Source organism: Podarcis pityusensis (assembly GCF_964106645.2).
Source record: "Podarcis pityusensis genome assembly, chromosome: 8".
NCBI lineage: Eukaryota > Metazoa > Chordata > Lepidosauria > Squamata > Lacertidae > Podarcis > Podarcis pityusensis.
The window spans coordinates 19,866,592-19,888,017 of NC_138033.1; the positions used below are offsets into that span (position 1 = coordinate 19,866,592).

The window sequence follows — 21,426 nt, forward strand, 5'->3', positions numbered from 1 at the left end:
GCGTTCCCCTCCTCGCCCCGCCCACCGAGACGCGCGCGGCCTGAAAAAAAAATGGAGGCTGGGTGTCATGGCAACCGAATGCGGCTCGGAGATGTCGCTGCTTTGGGGCAGGCCGCAACCGCGGACGACGCCTTTGTAGTGAATGTACTGTACGTACAAGGGCGGATGTAGCTCGTCCCGCACCCGTTAATATGCAGAAATACACATTGCCCCTTCCGCGTCCCGCCCGTGCATTATTTTTCTGGTGCCCCCACAGATTATGCGGGCGGCCCTGGGCTGCGCCTTGCCAGGCATCTTGTGATAAGGTTCCTCTCCCGGTCAAAAGCACGATTATCCGTCTGGTATATTTTCCTGGGGGTAACTGTCGGTGTATGCAGTGAGCCCTGCTTCCAGATCAACTGCACAGGATTGCACCTCTGACACGAAATTCTGTGCATGCTCCTTGAGAGGCAAGTTCCACTGTGCTCAGAGGAATTTGCTCCCAGGTAAATGTACATAGAATTGCATCGGCACAAGAATCCTCTGCAAATTTACTGAGAAACAAGATTATTTATTCTAAGTACTGACATGCGTTAGCAGCGAGTTCAGCAAGACTCCCTCGGAAGTAGGCTTGGGCAGGATAGCAGCCCATCCAGCACATTTCATTATAAATTTAATTAATTGGAAATCCCACTGTATTTAGGATGGTGCGCATTGGATTGCTGCCTTGGGTGTAATGTTGCACTATTAGTTGTTGCTGCAGAAACAATAGTCCATAGTACCTTTAATAGTTTTACTGTGGCATCAGAAGTTTTTGTGAGCTAGTGTCAAATCATATTCATGAAGTGGCAGATACAGTATATGCTTGCATGGGGAGCTGTAAAACAGAGAGCCAAAAAGGTCATAAAATGTGAGAGGTGCAGTCATTACTCATGCAAATTGGAAGGCGCAGAAGTCGTTTCCATTTGGCTCCACCTGTTCATAATTTATGTATTTATATATCTGCCAACTGAATGCATCTGATGTGGTGGACTCTGGTCCATGAAAGCTTATGCCACAATAAATCTGTTGAGTCTTTAAGATGCCCTCAAATTCCTTGTTAACTGGTTGTATCTGTTGTATTTCAAGGCTTAATTTATAGCAGCACTTAGCCCTAGAATCTCTTCTTAGGGATCACCTCTATGATAAGTGATATATATATATAAATATGAGAGTATAGAGATGGGAAACCTGTTGGATTCCAAATTCCATCAGTCACAGCCAGCATGGGCATCTGTCAGGGAAAATGAGACTTGTACTCCAGCAACATCTGGATTGCCACAGTAACTGCACTGGCCCGACAACACTGGCTGCCAATTAGTTTCCGGGCCCAATTTAAAGTGCTGGTTTTGACCTATAAAGCCTTAAACAGCTCAGGACCACAATACGTCAAGGACCGTCTCTCCGCATATGAACCAACCCGGACCCTGCAAGCCTCACCTGTGCCTCCTCCATGAGAGGTCCAGAGGGTGGCAACATGAGAACATGCCTTTTCTGCAGTGGCTGCCCCTTTGTGGAATCCTTTCCCCAGCACCTTTGTTACATATCTTTCGGCATCAAGCAAAAACACTCTTTTTCTCCCAGGCCTCTGGCCAATTAAGCAATCTGGCCTTTTAAATGGGTGTATGTTTGTTACTATGTTATGTATTTTTGTGTCTTTATGTTATAACTGCTCTGTGATCCTTGGATGAAGGGCTGTATAGAAATTTAATACATAGTAAATAATAAGTCAATAGAGTACTTGTGTTCATACAATCACATCTCAGCTTAATTAGCCAAGTGGATCTGCTTGACTCTAAGCTGGTCTCAGTGCTGTCATGTGGTGGCATCAGCACCCATTTTGAGCTGTATACCAATTTGGTCCAAATTGGGCTTAGTCATTCTGCTACCACCACCACCACCCCATCCCACCCCCTGCGAAGATGCAGCCACGGCTGTGTCACTCTCCAGCGTGACTGGGTGGGTTGGGTAGGATTGCATCTTAACTGTGCATGCCTTATTTTGAACTGTTTGTATGATTCCTTTCAATTGATTTTATCCACTCTATGCTTTTTTGTAATCTTTATGTGCACCACTTATAAACATTGGTGACTAAGCAGTATATAAACAGCTTAAATTAATAAACTGGGTCCAGCTTTAAAAGCCTGAATGTTTTTCAGGGCCAGGCAGCATGGGTTTGCACACATCACTAGATATCACAGCAAGATATGAAAATGACATTGAAGTTGTTTGATTGAAGGACACATCCAGTCTTCTGAAAGGGCTTCATTTCAGCATTGTATATTATTGATGAAATTCAACTTCCTTTCCTTTTCCTGAAGCCTAATGACTTGACAAAAAAAGGATCTTTTTGTTGCCTTCTGCTTTGCATACTGAGGGATTTGATGAGGTGACAATCAGAAAGCCCCCTGTGAGACTAGCCTGCTTTATTGTGCAAATTTTCCAGCCTTGATAATTTTCTGCATTGTTGTCTGACTTGGAAGAAGGAGCCTTGTCTCTGGATGCCTCTGTAGTCCTTGTGAGTTCACAGTGAGGGATGCTGTGCTGTGACTGGATCTCCTGAGGCAATTTTCATCTTCTATAAGTAGATATAAGGGGCTCAGTTTAGATCAGGGCTACAGCATAGTGGGGAGAGGGGATTGATTGAATTCATATCCTTCCCAGCCAAGAGGACAGGCACAGTACAGGTGCCTGTATATATATTTTCTCTCCACAGATAACAGCAGCTTTGATATATGTGTGTGTGCTTTGGATCTGGGTCACGGCATGGGAGAAAGTATTAGATCTCTTTCCTCTCATCATGGAACATCTAGTTTGACACTCAGAAACATAACTCACATACGTTCTGCATATGTTGATTCAAAATAGCATTATCTGCTATTGTTAGCTATTCTAATTCATGGGCCACACTTGTCAGATTGCAGATAATCTTCACCAATAGGTCTTTCTGTAGTAACATCCCTTTTAACCAGGACTAAAAGTGCAACCCTATTATTATTATTATTATTATTAAAATTTCTATTCTACCCTTCCTTCCAAAGAGTCCAGGGTGGCAAACATCAAAATGTTAAAATAATGCAATTTAAAGCACATTACAAACATTTGAAAGTGATCACATGCCCCACTGTTACTAATGTTAAGGTATCTTTTAGCCATCAAATGCCTCAGTAGACATTTTAGAACATTTTAAAATTTATCGTGAAATTTCCTTGGGGTAGGGGAGCACCTGTTTTGCATTTTAAAATTCTCAGGTTCAATCCTCAGCATCTCCATTTAGGGCTGGGAGAGACCCCAGTCTGAAATGCTAGAAGAGATCTGCTGCCAGTTCACTGTAGACAATATTTAGCTAGATGAACCAATGGTCTGGCTCAGTATAAGGCAGCTTCCTATATACCTAATAATGAGTGAGACAGATGCAGCTATACGTTTCTACTCAGAATTCAGTCCCTGTTACCGTATTTTTCGCCCTATAGGACGCACCGGCCCATAGGGCGCACCTAGTTTTTTGGGGGGGAAATAAAGGAATTTTTTTTTATCCCCCCCCCCAGCCGCGGATATCTGCCCGAAGCGCGGGGCGCTCTGCTTCGGCGCGCCCCACGCTCTGGGCAAGCAGGCTGCTATCCGCAGCCTAGGGAGCCCTGCGGGAACTCCTGCAGGCTCCCCAGGCTTGCTGATAGCTTCCGACCGCTCTCGCTCTCTACGCTTCAGCAAAAGCCTGCATTCGCCCCATAGGATGCATGCAGATTTCCCCTTCATTTTTGGAGGGGGAAAAGTGCGTCCTATAGGGCGAAAAATACGGTAAGTTTAACAAGGCGGACTCCCAGGTTAGCAGCAACCTAGAACAAATTTTGAACAGAAGAAACTCTTGTTTTGAGCAATTTGCTATGCATCAATAAGGCTGCCTGGATACGGGTATTGTTAGGTCCTACGGGCTTAGCTATCCTGCCCACTTCCTTCCCTTTTAAAACACAGGGTGACTGAGCACACTGCAAAATGCAGTGCTGAGACCCCAGCCTCCTACTCCAGCTCTATACATAAGGTAAAGGGCCATTAAGTCCAGTCATGACCAACTCTGGGGTTGCGGCTCTCATCTCGCTTTATTGGCCAAGGGAGTCAGCGTACTGCTTCCGGGTCATGTGGCCAGCATGACTAAGCCGCTTCTGGCGAACCAGAGCAGCACACGGAAATGCCGTTTACCTTCCTGCTGGAGCAGTACCTATTTATCTACTTGCACTTTGACATGCTTTTGAATTGCTAGGTTGGCAGGAGCAGGGACCGAGCAACGGGAGCTCATACATACCATACATTTAAAGCACATGACTTCCTCCAAAGAATCCTGGGAACTGTAGTTTATACCTCACTTAGCAACTACAGTTGCAAGGATTCTTTGGCATGTACTTAAAACATATGATGTGTGCACAGCTTATTTTATTGACCCCACAGGCACGCTGTATATTTGTGCAAATTTGTGGCAGGCCTGAGTGCTTTGAGCACCTGGTGACACTCCTGTGCATTCTGCAGCTGCTTTAAATTTAATTTTTTAACAAATAAACTTGGGAAGGTGGGAGGTTCCAGTTGTGTTTGTTTGGGTCCATGGGTACATTTGCTGAAGATCACCCTGTTAACAAAGCACAATGACTTTAGGGCAATTCCCTTCAACTCTTTGTCAGATCCCAGAAGGAAAATAATTGTTAGCCTTGATAACAGAGAGGACAACAATAGAAACAGGTCACACAGGATAAGTATTAACCTTTGGACAGAATATAGTCAATACACTAAAAGTTGGGGTGGGGTGTACGGAAAAACCTTTGAAATATTCTTTGGCTGACTTGGCTTTTATGATAAGTAAAATATGGATACCTAGAAAGAAAGGTTTGGGAGAGCTGTTCTCAGATCATACGCAGGAAGTCTAGTTGGCACAAACCCTCTGGAAAAGGGGTCTCTGCTCTTTCGGTGCCTGTGGACACATTTGCAAGCCAGAGAAACTGCAGTGATGACTGCACACATACCGCAACCTGTTTTATTGGCTACAGAGGAATGCTTCTTACAAGCCTAATTTCAGCAGGGGGATGGGCACATTCTGCGAGTGCCAGGGACGTCTCCTCCCTGTAGGAGCATGCTGGTGACCCATGATCTGGAATTGCTGCTAGAGAATTGCATTTTGGAAGAAAGCAGGCAGCAGGGGGCAGCAGCATCTCGTGAAAGCTTTTCAGTGGCGCACATACGACTTGATAAGCGGAGCTCAGAACTGTTAAGTGTTATGATGAAATGGCAAGCTTCCTTTCTTTGTTTATTTGCTTTTGCTGGCTAAGTTTCAGAACAGCAGGAGCTGGTTCTCAGGGCATGTGTCAGTGACACATTTGCTCTTGAAAGCCACTACCCTCCCCACCACAAGAGAGACCTTCAAAGTAAGCAGGGCTTGTTGTTATCCTACAAAGCTTTTAATAACTCAGATGCCAGAGACCACTGCCTCCTTTATGCCCCATTGCGGTCAGTCTCAGCCTGAAATATCTCCTGTTTAGGATCCATCTTGTCTGTGTGCAAAGTCCATATAGGGAAGACACTTTTAACTAGGGACGCGGGTGGCGCTGTGGGTAAAACCTCAGTGCCTAGGACTTGCCGATCGTATGGTCGGCGGTTCGAATCCCTGAGCTCCCGTCTTTCGGTCCCAGCTCCTGCCCACCTAGCAGTTCGAAAGCACTCCTAAGTGCAAGTAGATAAATAGGTACCGCTTTATAGTGGGAAGGTAAACGGCGTTTCCGTGTGCTGCGCTGGTGCTGGCTCGCCAGAGCAGCTTTGTCACGCTGGCCACGTGACCCGGACGTGTCTCCGGACAGCGCTGGCCCCCGGCCTCTTAAGTGAGATGGGCGCACAACCCTAGAGTCGGACACGACTGGCCCGTACGGGCAGGGGTACCTTTACCTTATAAATAGACTACGTATCTTTTGGGCCTTTAACAGTTATAACTTGCTACATGAAGCTTTTCCCAGCAGGGACTGGAAAAAGCTTCACCTGTTGATTTCAGCCTACCCTTTAGCTGTTAAAAACACATGGTCTCTGTCCATAAAACAACGTGACAACCCTAGAGAGATGTGGCCTCTTGATAGCTGTCTCACCTGTAGAACTTGCTTCTCCTAGCTAGATGCTTACTAAAGTCTGCAATTGCTGTTGAGCTCTCTGAGTGGGCTGGCTTTGGAAAGATGAGGTTGAACATCAAGCTGTCTTAAGTTGTGCACTAGTATTTTAACCACGTCTTATTTATCTGGGCTCTCAGGGTGGGTTAGAAAGGTAACGAGATCAGGGCTGCCACCTGAATAAAGACATCTTAGTCAATTCATCCTATGAGCTGGATCAAGAAATCCTATAGTCTAGTTACATCTGTGTGAGGGGAAATGCTGCCATATCCTACAGCTGGCATAACTTGAGTATAGGATTGCACCCTCAGCTAATTAAATTTGCAAATTAAAAAAAATTCTGCAGTACTTCATTTGTCTTTTAAGTGCTACACATGTGTGTTGTAGCAGTCATCATCTCCAGTGTGTGGCAAGAGGGTGCCTGCCACCTGCATTTTTTATGAGTATTAAAAATGATAGGCATGTTTTTTTTAAAAAGATTGCCACCAAATTAGGGATACCTTTGAAGCCTTAAAAAAAAAATCTCTGATTACTTGCTTTAAACGTTGCTGCGCTAAAATTAGTATGTAACACCAGCAATGTTAGAGAAGAAGCATATTTCTATTTATTTGTTGGCATTATTTTGGCACTCAGGTGCCTCACAGTGACACATTAAAAATAGAATTAGCAAAGACATTAAAATCAGATATAAAAACAACAGTAAACGAAAGCTAAAATACTCATCTGAAAATATACTTAAAAGGCACAAGTCCTATCTTAGTTGAGCAGAACTAAGACCACTGACATATCTAACTACCCTCCCAATTAAAAACCCAAAGAGTAGGTAAATAAGTACATTTTTCTCTGGCACCTAACGACAAACAACAATAGTGCCAGGCATGCTTCCTTGTGGAGAGCATTCCAGAAGTGGCAGTCATTAAAAAGGTCCATTCTTGTGGCGCCACCTTCCACTCTTCCCACAGAGAGGGCACATGAAGAAGGGCCTCAGATGACAAATGTAGTGTCCAGATTAGTTCATGTGGGAGAGGCAGTCCTCAAAATACAGGGGGTCCTGAGCTGCAGAAGATTTATAGCTCAAAACCAGTACTTTGTATTAAGCCCAGAAACTAAGCATACCTTAATAAAAGAGCAACAAATTGGACACTTCATATTCAGAAGTGGCACTCACCCACTTCTGAGACTTCTTCCTTCCTTCCTTCCTTCCTTCCTTCCTTCCTTCCCCTCTCCCCTGTTGCTCTTTTCTGAGAGCCTAGTCGTTACAATGACCAGGGCCTGGGAGACCTGTGTTCAAATTCCTACACAGTTTTGAAGCTCACAGGATGGCCAGTCACTATCTTTCAGCCTAACCTACCGCACGGGGCTGTGAGACTAAAATACAGGATAAATGGTGGTGGGTGAGGGCGGGCACACACGACAACCATTGAGGAAAAGTGGGATATAAATATAATAAAATTTTAAAACTATTTCCAGAGGAGTAGCTGTGTTACTCTGTTGCTACAAGAGCAAAGAATCATATGATACATTAAAGACACATTTAGGCCCCCTCCAGATGTTTCTTTATTTCATTCATACAAATTTGTGCTCTTGATGGCGTCGGGGTGGTAATACATGCTATTGCTTTCAAAGCTGCTTGTGGCTGCAATATTTTGGGGGTGGGGCAGGAATACTGCTTTGTTTTCAAACAGTGCTTGTCCTGTGGCTTCCTGATAAAACCCTGTAACTTTTCATACTGCAAATGTTCTGGGGTTTGTTCATTTTTTGTTCCACTTTTGTTGCATTATACCCCAGAAGTGCCACTCTAGACTACAGTGATGCCATAACACTGGGAATAATAATAATAATAATAATAATAATAATAATAATACATAATTTATTTATACCCCGCCCGTCTGGCTGGGTTTCCCCAGCTATTCTGGGAAGCATTGCAGAATGACTAATAAAGCAGAATGATGTATGGATGGTCCAGTATAGTATAAAGGTAAAGGTGACCCCTGACCATTAGGTCCAGTTGTGACCGACTCTGGGGTTGCGGCGCTCATCTCGCTTTATTGGCCGAGGGAGCCGGCATACAGCTTCCGGGTCATGTGGCCAGCATGACTAAGCCGCTTCTGGCAAACCAGAGCAGCGCACGGAAATGCCGTTTACCTTCCCGCTGGAGTGGTACCTATTTATCTACTTGCACTTTGACATGCTTTCGAACTGCTAGGTTGGCAGGAGCAGGGGCCGAGCAACGAGAGCTCACCCCATTGCGGGGATTCGAACCGCCGACCTGCTGATCGGCAAGTCCTAGGCTCTGTGGTTTAACCCACAGTGCCACCCGCGTCCCTGTAGTATAGTATAAATCTACCACTAATTCACTATCTTCAAGTCAATGACACATTTTTGTAAAGTGCTTTTAGTTTGCTTCTTTTTGTAAACAACTGAGGGTTTTTGTTTAATGATCAAGCAGTATGTAAATTGAGAGCCAGTGTGGTGTAGTGGTTAAGAGCGGTAGTCTCGTAATCTGGGGAACCGGGTTCGCGTCTCCGCTCCTCCACATGCAGCTGCTGGGTGACCTTGGGCTAGTCACACTTCTTTGAAGTCTCTCAGCCCCACTCACCTCACAGAGTGTTTGTTGTGGGGGAGGAAGGGAAAGGAGAATGTTAGCCGCTTTGAGACTCCTTAAAGGGAGTGAAAGGCGGGATATCAAATCCAAACTCTTCTTCTTCTTCTTCTATGAAATAAAATAGAGAGAAATGTTGGATAATGCATCTGTAAAAACAAAACAACAAAACCAGGCTGGAGGGGCTCTTAATATGAGTTTCTGGGCACCAGAGTCCACGTCATCAGATGCATGGAATGTTATTATCAGCTGGCCGTATGGTGGCAATAAGGTCAGAAAGAAACCAAATGCAGAATATGCAGATTGTGATAATTGTATTGCAGCTTAAATGTAAAAAATAAAAAAAATCAGTGACCATTCATAACATCCTGGCATTCGTAAGCTATTGTTGCTATTGCTGAATAAATGGCACCACTTGTTCCTCATACCTGGTTTATATTCAACTGTTGTCATCCACACATCTGTGACTATGAACTTTGACAAGTGCTAGTGCCAAAACAAATGTTTGAAGAACTGCTGAGAGCACGACATGTGTGAGTATTTAACCTCTGGGGAAGATTGCATCTGATTTGCACATCTCAGTCCCCTGTGCCTCTACTCATACGTAAGCCCTATCGAGTTCAGTGGGATTTCTTCCACATAAGTAATCACAGAATTGCAGACACAGTGTTGGGTTTATAACCAGCTACTCAAAGAAAGCTATTTTCATCTTTTAGGCTGCAAATGACTAAGACAGGTGTACATGCATCAGACAAGTCAATACTTTATTTCCCTTGGGAGAGGATGGAGTAGCATTGGGACTTTCATGGCCTTACCTGCAAGGGGAGCTTATAAAACCAGTCCAGAATGGGATCGGAACCAATGGAAGAAAATTACAAACAGGACAGGGGAGTAGGGAGATAAGTTCACCCCATCTCCCATTCTGGTAAGTGCAAGGCAGCAGAACATTGAAAGTGGTGGATGGTCACACTTAGGATTGCACCATAGTTGTATTTTCCAAGGATTGTGTCCAATGCTAGTCCTCCTCAAAGCATCAGACCCACTGAAATAAATGAACATGAGTAAGTTAGATCCGTTAATTCCAACTGTATCACTCTGAGTAAAGCTTAGATTCTCAAACGTCTAAACAAATGTTGATACCTTTTTGAAGCAAGAACAGGTTTGCAACATTTGGGAAGCATGGAAGGTAGTGGATTAGAAAATTCCCTTAGGTACACTCATCAAGAAGGAGCAGATCAGATCAGTCAGCACCACAATTGGCAGAGGTAAAATCCCTCAAGCATCTCTGGGCTGAACTAAGAATCATTGCTTCCCTTCAGTACTTGAATTAAAGCCGGAGGGGGTCTATTTTTCTGGTGGCTCCTGTAGCTGTTGTCTTCAGAAGGTTTTTGAGAGAGGGAGGCATGGTATGACTAAAAGCAGCTCTCTCGGACAGCTCTACCTATCTTTGAACAATTTCTATAACAATTGGTCATTATTAGAACTACTGTTTAAGAACTGCTGTCCAAGTTTGCCTCCCCTGGCTTCCATCTCCAATCCTTTTTCCTTTTGTGTCCTGTTTTTTTTTTAGATTGTCAGCCCCTGAGCAGAGGCTGGGGGTGGGAAAGACTTCTGCGATCAGAGCTTCATCTCCTCTCCACCCTGAGACCAAACTTAGGTAAAGATAAAGGTACCCCCGACCATTAGGTCCAGTCGCGGACAACTCTGGGGTTGTACGCTCATCTTGCTCTATAGGCCGAGGGAGCCGCCGTTTGTCCGCAGACAGCTTCCAGGTCATGTGGCCAGCATGACTATACCGCTTCTGGTGAACCAGAGCAGCGCACGGAAACGCTGTTTACCTTCCCGCCGGAGCGGTACTTATTTATCTACTTGCACTTTGACATGCTTTTGAACTGCTAGGTGGGCAGGAGCTGGGACTGAGCAACGGGAGCTCACCCCGTTGTGAGGATTCGAACCACCGACCTTCTGATTGGCAAGCCCTGGGCTCTGTGGTTAAGACCACAGTGCCACCTGCGTCCCCAGAGACCAACCTTAACCCACCTGCAAATCACATGCCGCCTGTCAAAGTTGGCCTGCAAGGCAGGGCGAAAGAGATAGTGAAAAAAGCAGGATTGAACTCCCCATCCATCAGCTGATAGGTGGGAAATTCAATGCTGCTTTTTGCAGAGACTGGCTGTACTAGCATTTCTACCTGACATCTCATATATGACATCAGGTATGGGGCTGGAGGGCGTGGTTTGGGGGGGGACAGCCTGGTGTGACAAATGCAGAGGGCTGGTGGGCCAAATTTGACCCATGGGTCAGATGTTTCCCATTTCTGCTTTAACTGATCGGTGTAAACTGTTCAGGGAGCCATTTGTCCTGAGCAGGGCATTAGAAATGCTGTTAAGAAATTGGGGGAGTCAGAAGTTGTGAAATTCAGTAAGGGCTCCTCTACCTTTCCTTCCATAATTTGAGCGCTGATTCCCTGCAAGAAACCAGGTGTCCCCTTCAGCAGTGTGTGTGTGAAGGACAGACTGGCATCTGAAATGGGTGAAGCCAGGTGGGTATGAATGAAGTCCAGTCGTTGTAAAAGTGCACCAGATGCAAGGCTTTCAAACCAAAAGGATAAGGCGGCCCTTTTTCAGCTCAAAAAGCTGTTGATTCACATTTGTGTTCTTCTGACAGCCAAGCGGAAAGTGCCTTTTCCTGAACCTGGTTATTTATATACAAGAACTTGCTGGTGCTCATGCTAGGGGCCAGTGGGCTTGCTTGCAAAGTTATTCTCTCTCCCCGCTTTCTATTCACTCAAGGATGTTTCAGATCTGGGTAGAAGAAAATGGAGCTTGATTATGATCTACTGCAGGCATTCAACAGAACAAAGGCATTCATGTCCTTGTTTGGGAGTTTAATAAAGTCCAATGAATATCTAATTAAGTTTCAAATATCTCTGCCTTGCAGTTAGCATGGTTTCCAAAAACACAAACATTTGTGCAGGGTTTGTGTGTGTGCATGTGTTTTCCTCTCTGCTGTGATGACTGATTGCCTCTTAAAATGATACTGAAACGATACTGAAACGTATCAATGCTGAATTTCAAAAAAATGGGGATGGGGAAGCTGGGACCAATTGGATGTTGTGTTCCCTGCCTGTTGGCTGCACTGGCTGCCTGGGGCTGATTGGAGCTGAAATCCAACAACATTTGGAGGACCTTCGCTCAGGTCCCGCTTGCAGGTTTCCTGCAATGGGCTGGCCACTGTGAGAACAGGGTGATGGACTAGGTGAGCCACTGGCCTGATCCAACAGGCTTTTCTTATGTTATTATGTCACTGCTTCCCTATCCCTCTTCTTGCAGGGAGTCCACAGCAGCCACACCCTCTGACCCCCAACTATGTGACTACTTTGATCATTTGCTTTTTCATCATATTTATATCCCTCCTTTCCTCCACAGAGCTCAAGTTGGCAGCTGTGGAGATTTACTACTGTACTTTTAACCTCACGACAACCCTGTGAGGTAGGTGCGACCAAGATGTAGCGACTGGCCCAAGGTCACCCAGCTTCTTGGCTGGGTGAGGAGTTATACCTGTATCTCCCCTCTCTTCATATATAACCATTTACACTATTTGTGATTACTTTGATTGTTCACAATCTATGCACATGGCACTTTGCAAGGAACAGTTCCGATAAGTCACTATCTCCCAAGGGACTCGCACCCTGAGTGCTGGCCATTACATATGTTCCATTTGGCCCTATTTACTAGGGCTGGTCCCTATTTTGTGGACATTACTGCCCTGTTTTTGCGATGGTCATCTAATCTAGCCTCCAACCTAGTGCACTGACAGATGTCTATCCAGTCTCTGCTTAAATGCTGCCAGGGAAGGACAGCCTACCTCCAGTGACAGCAGGCTGGTAAAAATGTTGTTGGTTTGAGTTCCTAGAGATGCCATTCTCCTGCGTCCGGCTCTCACCCTGGCATCTCAGTCAGTTTAATCTCCCCCCTCCCTTTCACTTTATCTTCTCTCTCCCTGACATGCATGTAAATGCACATAGGTGAACACTTACACACACTTGCACACAGCTTGCCATTCTGCCCGATTCTAAGACAACCTTTTGAACTGAGCAGATTGTCAGACAGGGCTTGCGTAACCTGTTGCGCTCCGGATGTTCTTGCACTCCAAATCCCATCAGCTCTAGCCAGCATAACCAATGCTCAGAGTTCCCTATCCTTGCTGTAGGACAAACCCAGGGGTCAGCAATTTTTTCCAGCAGGGGTCCGGTCCACTGTCCCTCAGACCTTGTGGGAGGCTGGACTATATTTTGAAGGGGGAAAAAAGAATGAATTCCTATTCCCCACAAAGAACCCAGAGATGCATTTTAAATAAAAGGACACATTCTACTCATGTAAAAACATGCTGATTCCTGGACCGTCCGCGGGCCGGATTTAGAAGGCGATTGGGCTGGATCTGGCCCCCCGGGCCTTAGTTTGCCTACTCATGGACAAACCTCTCCCCTCTCCAACACATATTTAACCAAAGGACTGCACACTTTATTGACTTTTAAAATAGCACAGGACCTGCTGTTGCAGAGTAAATGATCGCATCATGAAAGCAGATGTGTAAATGGCCCTGGAGAGGCTTGGCCAAGTAGCCCTTGGTGTGGGTGTTGAGGGTGTTAAAAGCTTGTTTCTATCTTTAGCTGTGAAATGTTGGAAGGGATGTAGTTTGGTGAGAAGGGGAAAGTTCTCTGCACTCGGAAGGAGGCGTTCTCTCTTTATGCCTGCGTTTTCAGGCTAAACCCAAGCAGTGAAAACAGGGTCTAGGGTTGAACTCTGTTTTGCCCAAGCTCAAAATGAAGCTCCTTCCTTGGAATCCGACAATTTGGTTGGAAGAGGCAGGGGTTGGTGGTTACCATCTGTTATTGCATTGTGATATTTGAAGCCGTCTGTTTAACGGTCTGCGGCATTAGTCTTCAGCTGCATTTGATGTTGCAACTAATATGTGCAATAAGGTGGGGAGGGGGAAGTCGGGGTGGTGGTGGAGAGAGTCTTTTGACTGTGGCAAAACAGTGAGTTTTTGCTTCCACCTCACTCCCCCATGCGTTGCAGATCTGTGATCTCTCTCCCACTTTCCCTGTCTGTTACGCCCATTGTTGACTGCAAGCCTTCTGGGAAGGTGTTGTGGCACTTTGTCACAGTCTCCTGCACAGTGCCTAGCAAGTTGTTAGCACTACAGGAATATAGCAGAACAGGTGAGCACCAAGGTAGCACTTTTGGGCACAACCTGAGGGTGTGGTGCCCCCACAGCATCGGATCAAAAATCCAATTTATTTTGGCCCACAAGTCTACAAAGGTTGGCACAGTCTTGGGTGCAAGATCTGTATCACTGGAGGGCTGCAAAGTGCATACACAACAATATATCGTGCCTTGAAATTGTCTGGTGTTCCATCTGAGCTTATAGATGAGTGCCCGGGGGCTTCTTCAAACACCTTTGCAAAACTGATTGCAAACTCCGGAATGGAGATGCTAAGGTTGTAAATTAATTCTCATTAAAATACACTGCCTGACTCTTTTTCAAAGATTATAGGGCTCTTCCCTCAACACACACACACAGATGCATATTCTCTGCCTATCCTCCACATTTAGATGGAGCGAACTTCTGCAGCTGCCACCAGTGTGGATTTGACGCATTTGTAATGCGCATCTGATTTGCATCTTATCTCTGTTGTCTGCTCTGAGAAGATACGGGAGCTGGCATGCCTGCAATACAGTGATGTGTGGCTGTGTTGAAAACTGCTACCTTGAAGAGGTCACCTTGCCACACTGCAAAAAGTGAATCAAGATCTTCTGTAGTTTGCTGTAGTTTGAAGTGTTTTAACTGTTTTGCATACCGCGCATTGCCTAGAGGTTTATCGCCAGGAGTGACCTATAAAAACATACAAACAAACAAACAAACAAACAAACAAACAAACAAACAAATAAATGTCAGCTTCTCTTCCTTTAACCATCTTGTCTGGTACAAGAAATGTTCGACAATGATGATGATGTAATTCATTGTCCTGGCCTTTTCACAGTTGCACTAGTTCAGCATTAGTGGTCTCCTTTGATGAAGAACGAAAGAGAAGCATGTATGATTGCTACTATGCCAAGGCATAGGGACCAGTATTTGAGATTGGCACCCATGAATCTGGGTGGGAAAAGGCACTGCTGCTCCCCACTTGTATTAGCTGTTTCCAGTTCATACTGTGGTCCCTGTGAGATAACCATCTTCATATAACTAACATGCTTAAGTCTAAGAAATGCATGAAGGGGTTAATACCATAGAGTAAGCTGTCCTACCAGGCTTAGCTATGTCCCCCTGCACCTTGGGAGGAACTAGATAATCAAGCGTTTGTTCTCCTCCAATCTACCCTGAGAAGCTCCCTGTGTCAATAGGTTTGAGTTGTTTGCTCCTGCTCAGACTGCATGGCTATCACCAGCCACCAATAATTTAGGAACTTTGATCACTTTGTAAAACATCTAAATTTTACTGCCAACACAACTTTTCTTTTACTGATGTATGGAAAATCACATGAACCAGACCTTTGAATAGTTTGTAAGTGAACCAATTTCAACTTACCGAATGTGTGATTTTTTTCTATGCTTCGGGAATTGGGAAACTTTGGAAAGAGAACTTTTAAAGTACTATTATTGTCTTAATACATTGTCAGCGAAGCTCTGGTGCTGACAGGAGTAGAAGGAGTAGGCATAGGCATAGGCATAGGGAGAGAACAGTTAGCAGCAGAAAGCAGAGAGGAGGGGGACAGCAGCTGTAATCTGAGCTCTGACCAAAGGGACAGACAGATGTGTGAGAACTTCGATAGTGGGCAAGATGTTGGAATGCAGGAAATATGCTCTGCCAAATCTTGTAGGATTTCAAAAGTGGCAGAAATGCATGAAAGATACTGGAAGAGAAGGTGGGGGCTTCCGTGCTGGGGAAGGGGGAGGAGCTCAGTCCGGGCAACTCCATCTTCTGGGGAGGACGATGAGTAGAGGAGCTCCGTCTTAGTTTGTTGTTTTAGCAATAAATCTGAAATAATTAACAGCCAGAGTCGTCTCGCGTTTGTGGGAGAGACCAAGCTGTAACATAATCAATCAATCAATCAATCAATCAATCAATCAATCCGCCCATCTGGCTGGGCTTCCCCAGCCACTCTGGGCGGCTTCCAACAAAATATTAAAATACAGTAATGCATCAAACATTAAAAGCTTCCTTAAACAGAGCTGCCTTCAGATGTCTTCTAAAAGTCTGGTAGTCTCTTTGACATCTGGTGGGAGGGCGTTCCACAGGGTGGGCACCACTACCAAGAAGGCCCTCTGCCTGGTTCCCTCTAACTTGGCTTTTCGTAGGAAGGGAACCGCCAGAAGGCCCTCGGCGCTGGACCTCAGTGTCCGGGCAGGATGATGGGGGTGGAGACACTCCTTCAGGTGTACTGGACTGAGGCCGTTTAGGGCTTTAAAGGTCAGCACCAACACTTTGAATTGTGCTTGGAAACGTACTGGGAGCCAATATACATATATGATTATCAATAACATACTATATTCTGTATAAACTCATTCCAATTGCACGGGTTGTTTTGGACCTGGAAGAGGGAGGAATGGGGGCAGAATGGGGCAGGGCAGGCTTAAGCATGCTCCGCTAATGTGTGCTTTAACCCAGAATGCAACCCCTGCAGAAATGGGGAGTTGCCTGGTACTAAATTAGATGTGGCAATGGTCTGGTTTAGTATAAGAGCAGATTCCTATTTTCCTATGTTCCTATGTTGAACAGCTTTTAACGAATAGAGAAATTCATAGACTCATAGAGTTGGAAGGGACCCTGAGAGTCATCTACTGTAGTCCAAAACCCTGCAATGCAGGAATGCTTTGGATTTCCTGGAGGATGAGCCTATATTGGCTACAAGTCATGAGGGTTATCTATCAGAGTCTAGTATCAGAGGCAGTATGACAGAGGCAGGTGCAAGAAGCTGGGGCTTATTAACAGGAGTGTTGTTTTGCTCATGCCCTGGTTATCCTGCATGAGAATGCAAGGCTAGATGGGTCCCTGGCCTGAACGAACAGATATTCTTGACTATATTGCAAATCTTGGCTGCGCAATGTGCTACCACAGGGAAGATGACAAAAGACCTTTGGATTTTGTCATCCAAGCCAAACAGTCAAGTCAAACAAACACACCCACCCACCCATGCAGCAGATCCACAAAGCTGCATTCATCTTTCGGAACAGAAAACAGAGCAATGCCTTTTACACAAAGGGTACTCAATGCAGGGTTGGGTTGCCGCATTCATACAGTAAAAAACGCTGGAGTACCAAAGCGCAACTCTGTGAAGAAGCCCATCCTGGCCCTTTGAGGGGAGGACCAGGGCCAAGGTCAAATTTAATTTTTTTGCTGCACCTTGAGTGAAGTGCAAAAGCGCTACTGATTTAAGCTGCTTACACTAATCCTCTCCTTCCTGGGTCACTTCCAAGCTCTACTTTGCACCCTGCTTGGTGCTTTTGCCTGGCTAGAAATGTGTCCTTGCCTGGGTGGAGGACCGAGATGTGTGTGTCAGTGTGTGAAGAAACTACCCCGCTGTACAAGGGAAAATGCACACAGGGCCGTCTTAAGCATATGCGGCGCTGGGGTGCAAAGATCCGCCCAGCACCCCTAGGTTACCCAGAGTTGTTGACCATTTTTTAGGGGGGACACCCCAAAGTTGTTGTCCTTTTGACCTTTTTTAGGGATAGAACCCCCGAAATTGTTGACCTTTTTTTAAAAGTAAATAGTTATTTACCTTTAGAATAGTTATTTACCTTTAGGGACTCACAGTGCCAACCAACGGGGGTGCCAGCGCCCCCCCCCAGGGGCTTATGAAGGTGGGTGTGGGTTCCATGTTGGGAGGGGCACAGCCGCCTGCTGCCTCCCCCCCTCAGCTCGGTCCTGGACTCTCGGCCTGGCGCCCAGGTGCCATGCACCCGGCTAAGACGGCCCGGAATGCACATGTATTGTCCTGTCTACCACTGCCTCTTTCCCTGCCACCAATCACATGTGGCTCTCGGAATGTTGCCCAGAAGAGAATGTGGCCCTCAGGCTGGAAAAGTTCCCCCACCCCGGACTGACAAGGATCCCTTCCACTGAGTATGTGAAGACTCCTGGTAGGATCAGCAAACCCTCCTGCCCCCAGCCACTCAGAGAGCTCAGCAGCCCAATGCCCTTTCTGGCTGCACAAGTGACCCTTGTGCTGTGGAAACTCTGCTGTCCACCCCAGGTTTAACCCCTCTCACTCCCCACTGGCTTCTGAGTAGCATGTGCCCTCAGAGTCCCTTGCCATCCAAGGTCTCTCCCTTTGGATGATGAAGCATGGCATGGAGAAAGTAGACAGAGGAAAAGTTTTCTCCCTCTCCCCTAACACTGGATATCTGATGAAGGTGAATGTTGGGAGATTCAGGACAGAAAATAAAAGAAAGTACTTTTTAATACAGAGCATAGCAGACTTTCCAAGTGTCCCTATTTTCCAGGGATGTCCCTGATTTAGAGACACCGTTGCGGTTTCTGGATTTGTTCCCACTTTTCCTTAGGATGTCCCAGTTTTCATTGGAGAAATGTTGGAGGGTATGAAGTTATCCAACCCCTGAACCATCTGAAGGCAAACCTGTATAGGGAAGGTTTTTTTTAAAAAATAAAAATGTCCAATGTTTTATTATGTTTTTATAAGCTGCCCAGAGTGGCTGCGGCAACCCAGTAAGATGTGTGGGGTACAAATAGTAAAATTATCATTATGGAATGGGACGTCCCTATTTTCATCGGAGGGTATGGCATAGTTAAAACAATGGACCTTGCTCCCATAGGAGGCAGTGATGGCCACCATCTTGGATGCTTCAAAATAGATGGAAGTGAGGTCTCTTGAAGGCTGCTAGCTGCAGTGGCTATGCTCTGCCCTCCACAGTTGGAGGTAGCAGTGCTTCTGAATATCACTTGCAGGAAACTGCAAGAGGGGAGAGTGCTCTTCTGCACGAAACCTGATCACAAGTTTCCCACAGTGATCTGCTGGGCCACCGTGAAAGCAGGACACTGATCCAGCAAGCTCTTCCTATGCTCTTATGGATACAGACACTCTGTTTTGGCCTCGATTTAACGGCTTGCAACTCCGCTTGGATTTTGCAACAGAGACAGGAAATGAAGAGCTGTCTGTTTTTTCTTGCTGGCTTGCCTGTGAGGCAACCCAACGGAGAACCATTCACAACATTTCTGTGTTTTGAAATGGATCTTCCTCCGTTTTGCAGTAGTGGCATCAAAACAAAACCAAGCCAACTTTGTGGGATGAAGAAGATGGTGTGTGGGGTTCGAGTAGTCCAATTATGCACAGCTATCCCATCCTCTTCTATAGGTACTTTATAGGGGAAATGTCCTATGTGTAGCCTTTCCTGACCTGTTGTAGCCTCCAGCATTTGGGGTCAAAATAAAGTGATTTAAAACAACCGTTTTTGAGACATTTCATTCCGAATCTGCTAGACAGATCCAGACAGAGGATGATGACAGGTGGGTGTCCTGCCCCCCACAACATAAATCCTGGCTACACCCATGGCAGAGAAAATAGCCTACCATAACAAAGGTATAACACTCATGCATTGTTCCTCCTATTTTTGCCTGCGGCCCTACCTGCCACCGGGATGCTGCTCTCAGAAGGTTCTCCAGAAGAAGCTTAATATCTGATGAAAAGGGAATGAAATACCGGTAGTTCCCTGCCCCTCCCCTAGGGCATTGTGGGGAATAAATATGGTGGCTCCCAGCACTTTTTAAAGCAATCACCCAAGAATGCTGCCTGTTCCCCTTACAGAGATTGCAGGACATTTCAAGTAGGCGACCATACCGCTTCCATTCTCTCAGCCGCTCAGCACGCAGCTGTATCGACATATGTTCGTTTATTTTGTTATACGTTAATTAAATTTGTATAGTCACCCATCAGTAAATATTCCCTGGATGGCTTCCATAAAAAGGAAGGGAAGGAGGGGAAAGAAAATATTGACAATATAAGATGCAATAATTAAAATTAACAATAAACAATAAAATACAACTGTATGAGTGTGTGTAAACCTATCTTGCAGCAAGGACAGTACTATACACAGTTTACAACTTGGGTTAGGGGAACAACAAACTCAGTTTCCTACAAACAACAGAGTTTCCTACAAAGTTTAAAAGCCTGGGTCTTTGCCTCAAGAAGAAGAAGAAGAAGAGTTTGGATTTGATATCCCGCCTTTCACTCCCCTTCAGGAGTCTCAAAGCGGCTAACATTCTCCTTTCCCTTCTTCCCCCACAACAAACACTCTGTGAGGTGAGTGGGGCTGAGAGACTTCAGAGAAGTGTGACTGGCCCAAGGTCACCCAGCAGCTGCATGTGGAGGAGCGGGGAAGCGAACCCAGTTCACCAGATTACGAGACTACCGCTCTTAACCACTACACCACACTGGCTCTCACCTCAAATTGAAACCACCACAGAATCATCAGATGAACCTCTCTGAGGAGTCTTTTATGCAGCTGGGGTGCCACTACCAAAAAGGCTCTCTCCTTGGAAGGCCCCTGTCTCCCTTCACTTGGCAGTGGCAGCAGAGGATGTGGTTTGACCGACAAGCATCTGAGGGCACGGTGCCTAGCAGTGCGTACCTTTAACTAGAGTCATCTTCCTCCCCTTTCATGTCATCCTGAACAACAACATAGCATAGCTGCATGGGAAGGAGCTGAGCTTTAATATGGCACTTGAACCAACTGCCTCTGAAAAACACTGTTTGCACTCTGCTGCCCCATTCTTACTCTGGCACATTACACGACTGCAGTGGTAGATGGTGCCCATTGGAACTGGAAGGGCAGAAAGCAAGGAGTCCAACCGCAGGGGAAGCCAGAGCCAATTGCAGGCAGAGGCAACAAATTCTAATTTCGACCCCATCCTCCTCCCTGCTGTGTTCTACAAAGGCAAGGCTGAGTCTACGGAGGAGGAAGGTGGCAGCCAGGACAAACCCCATGGACTGGTTCAAAGCAGGCAGGTGGGTAAAGGCTGACTGAAGGCAGGCCATGGCTTTTGGGACAATGGCCCCTTGGCCCTACGGAACAACTTCCATTGCTCAAATGTACTGTGAAAACCGCAGACCTACTTTCTAGCTAAAGCTGTCAGGATTCTGTTCCAAAGGACCAAGGAAATCTGAAATCTGGGTCACCTATTAAAAATGCAAATGACTCCAAAGTGCATATATCTTATTACTTTGCCTAATACGTTCATCATAGGGAGGGGTAAGGAGCTCAGGAGGAGTATCCCCTGGTCTCTGGAAGTCCTCTTTCCGGTTCTGAAACCTCACCAGGTATTACTCACGCATTTCCAAGCAGAAGGGGCTAGGAGCTTGCTTTTTAAAAGCAAACAAATTAAAAAGAGCATTCTCCTCATGCTAAGTTTTGTGCCCGCTGCTGAAGCCTGTGCTTATACAAAAAATACAAAACAACAATAACAATAGCAGCGTTGTGTATTTGAGTGCTGCCTAGGGTTGTGCAGCCATGGCTTGTGTCATAAGAATTCTAAGGTATCAAATATAGAATCATGGAGATGAAGGCCGGTTAACCTACAGACAGTTGTTTTTGGCAATGCATTTCCTATTATCGCCCTGCAGTTTCCTAGTTTAGGAATGATTTCAAGGCT

The 21,426-nt window shown here is 45.7% G+C and overlaps 3 long non-coding RNA genes across 3 annotated transcripts in view; 1 reads left to right on the forward strand and 2 right to left on the reverse strand.

The window, feature by feature from the left end:
• LOC308483073 lies at positions 1-12,353 on the forward strand. The gene is made up of 4 exons (XR_013989578.1): positions 1-485; positions 9,471-9,679; positions 10,325-10,411; positions 12,183-12,353. It is a non-coding gene; the product is annotated as an uncharacterized lncRNA (long non-coding RNA).
• LOC308483072 overlaps positions 9,662-21,426 on the reverse strand; it is a 15,661-nt gene continuing 3,896 nt past the window's right edge. Inside the window, exons 3-4 of the long non-coding RNA XR_013989577.1 lie at positions 14,527-14,652; positions 9,662-9,796 (exon numbers count right to left, since the gene is read on the reverse strand). This is a non-coding gene — a long non-coding RNA (uncharacterized lncRNA). The remainder of the gene's footprint in view (positions 9,797-14,526; positions 14,653-21,426) is intronic.
• Positions 18,203-20,215, reverse strand: LOC308483075. The gene is made up of 2 exons (XR_013989580.1): positions 19,405-20,215; positions 18,203-18,397 (listed from the first exon to the last, which is right to left on the reverse strand). It is a non-coding gene; the product is annotated as an uncharacterized lncRNA (long non-coding RNA).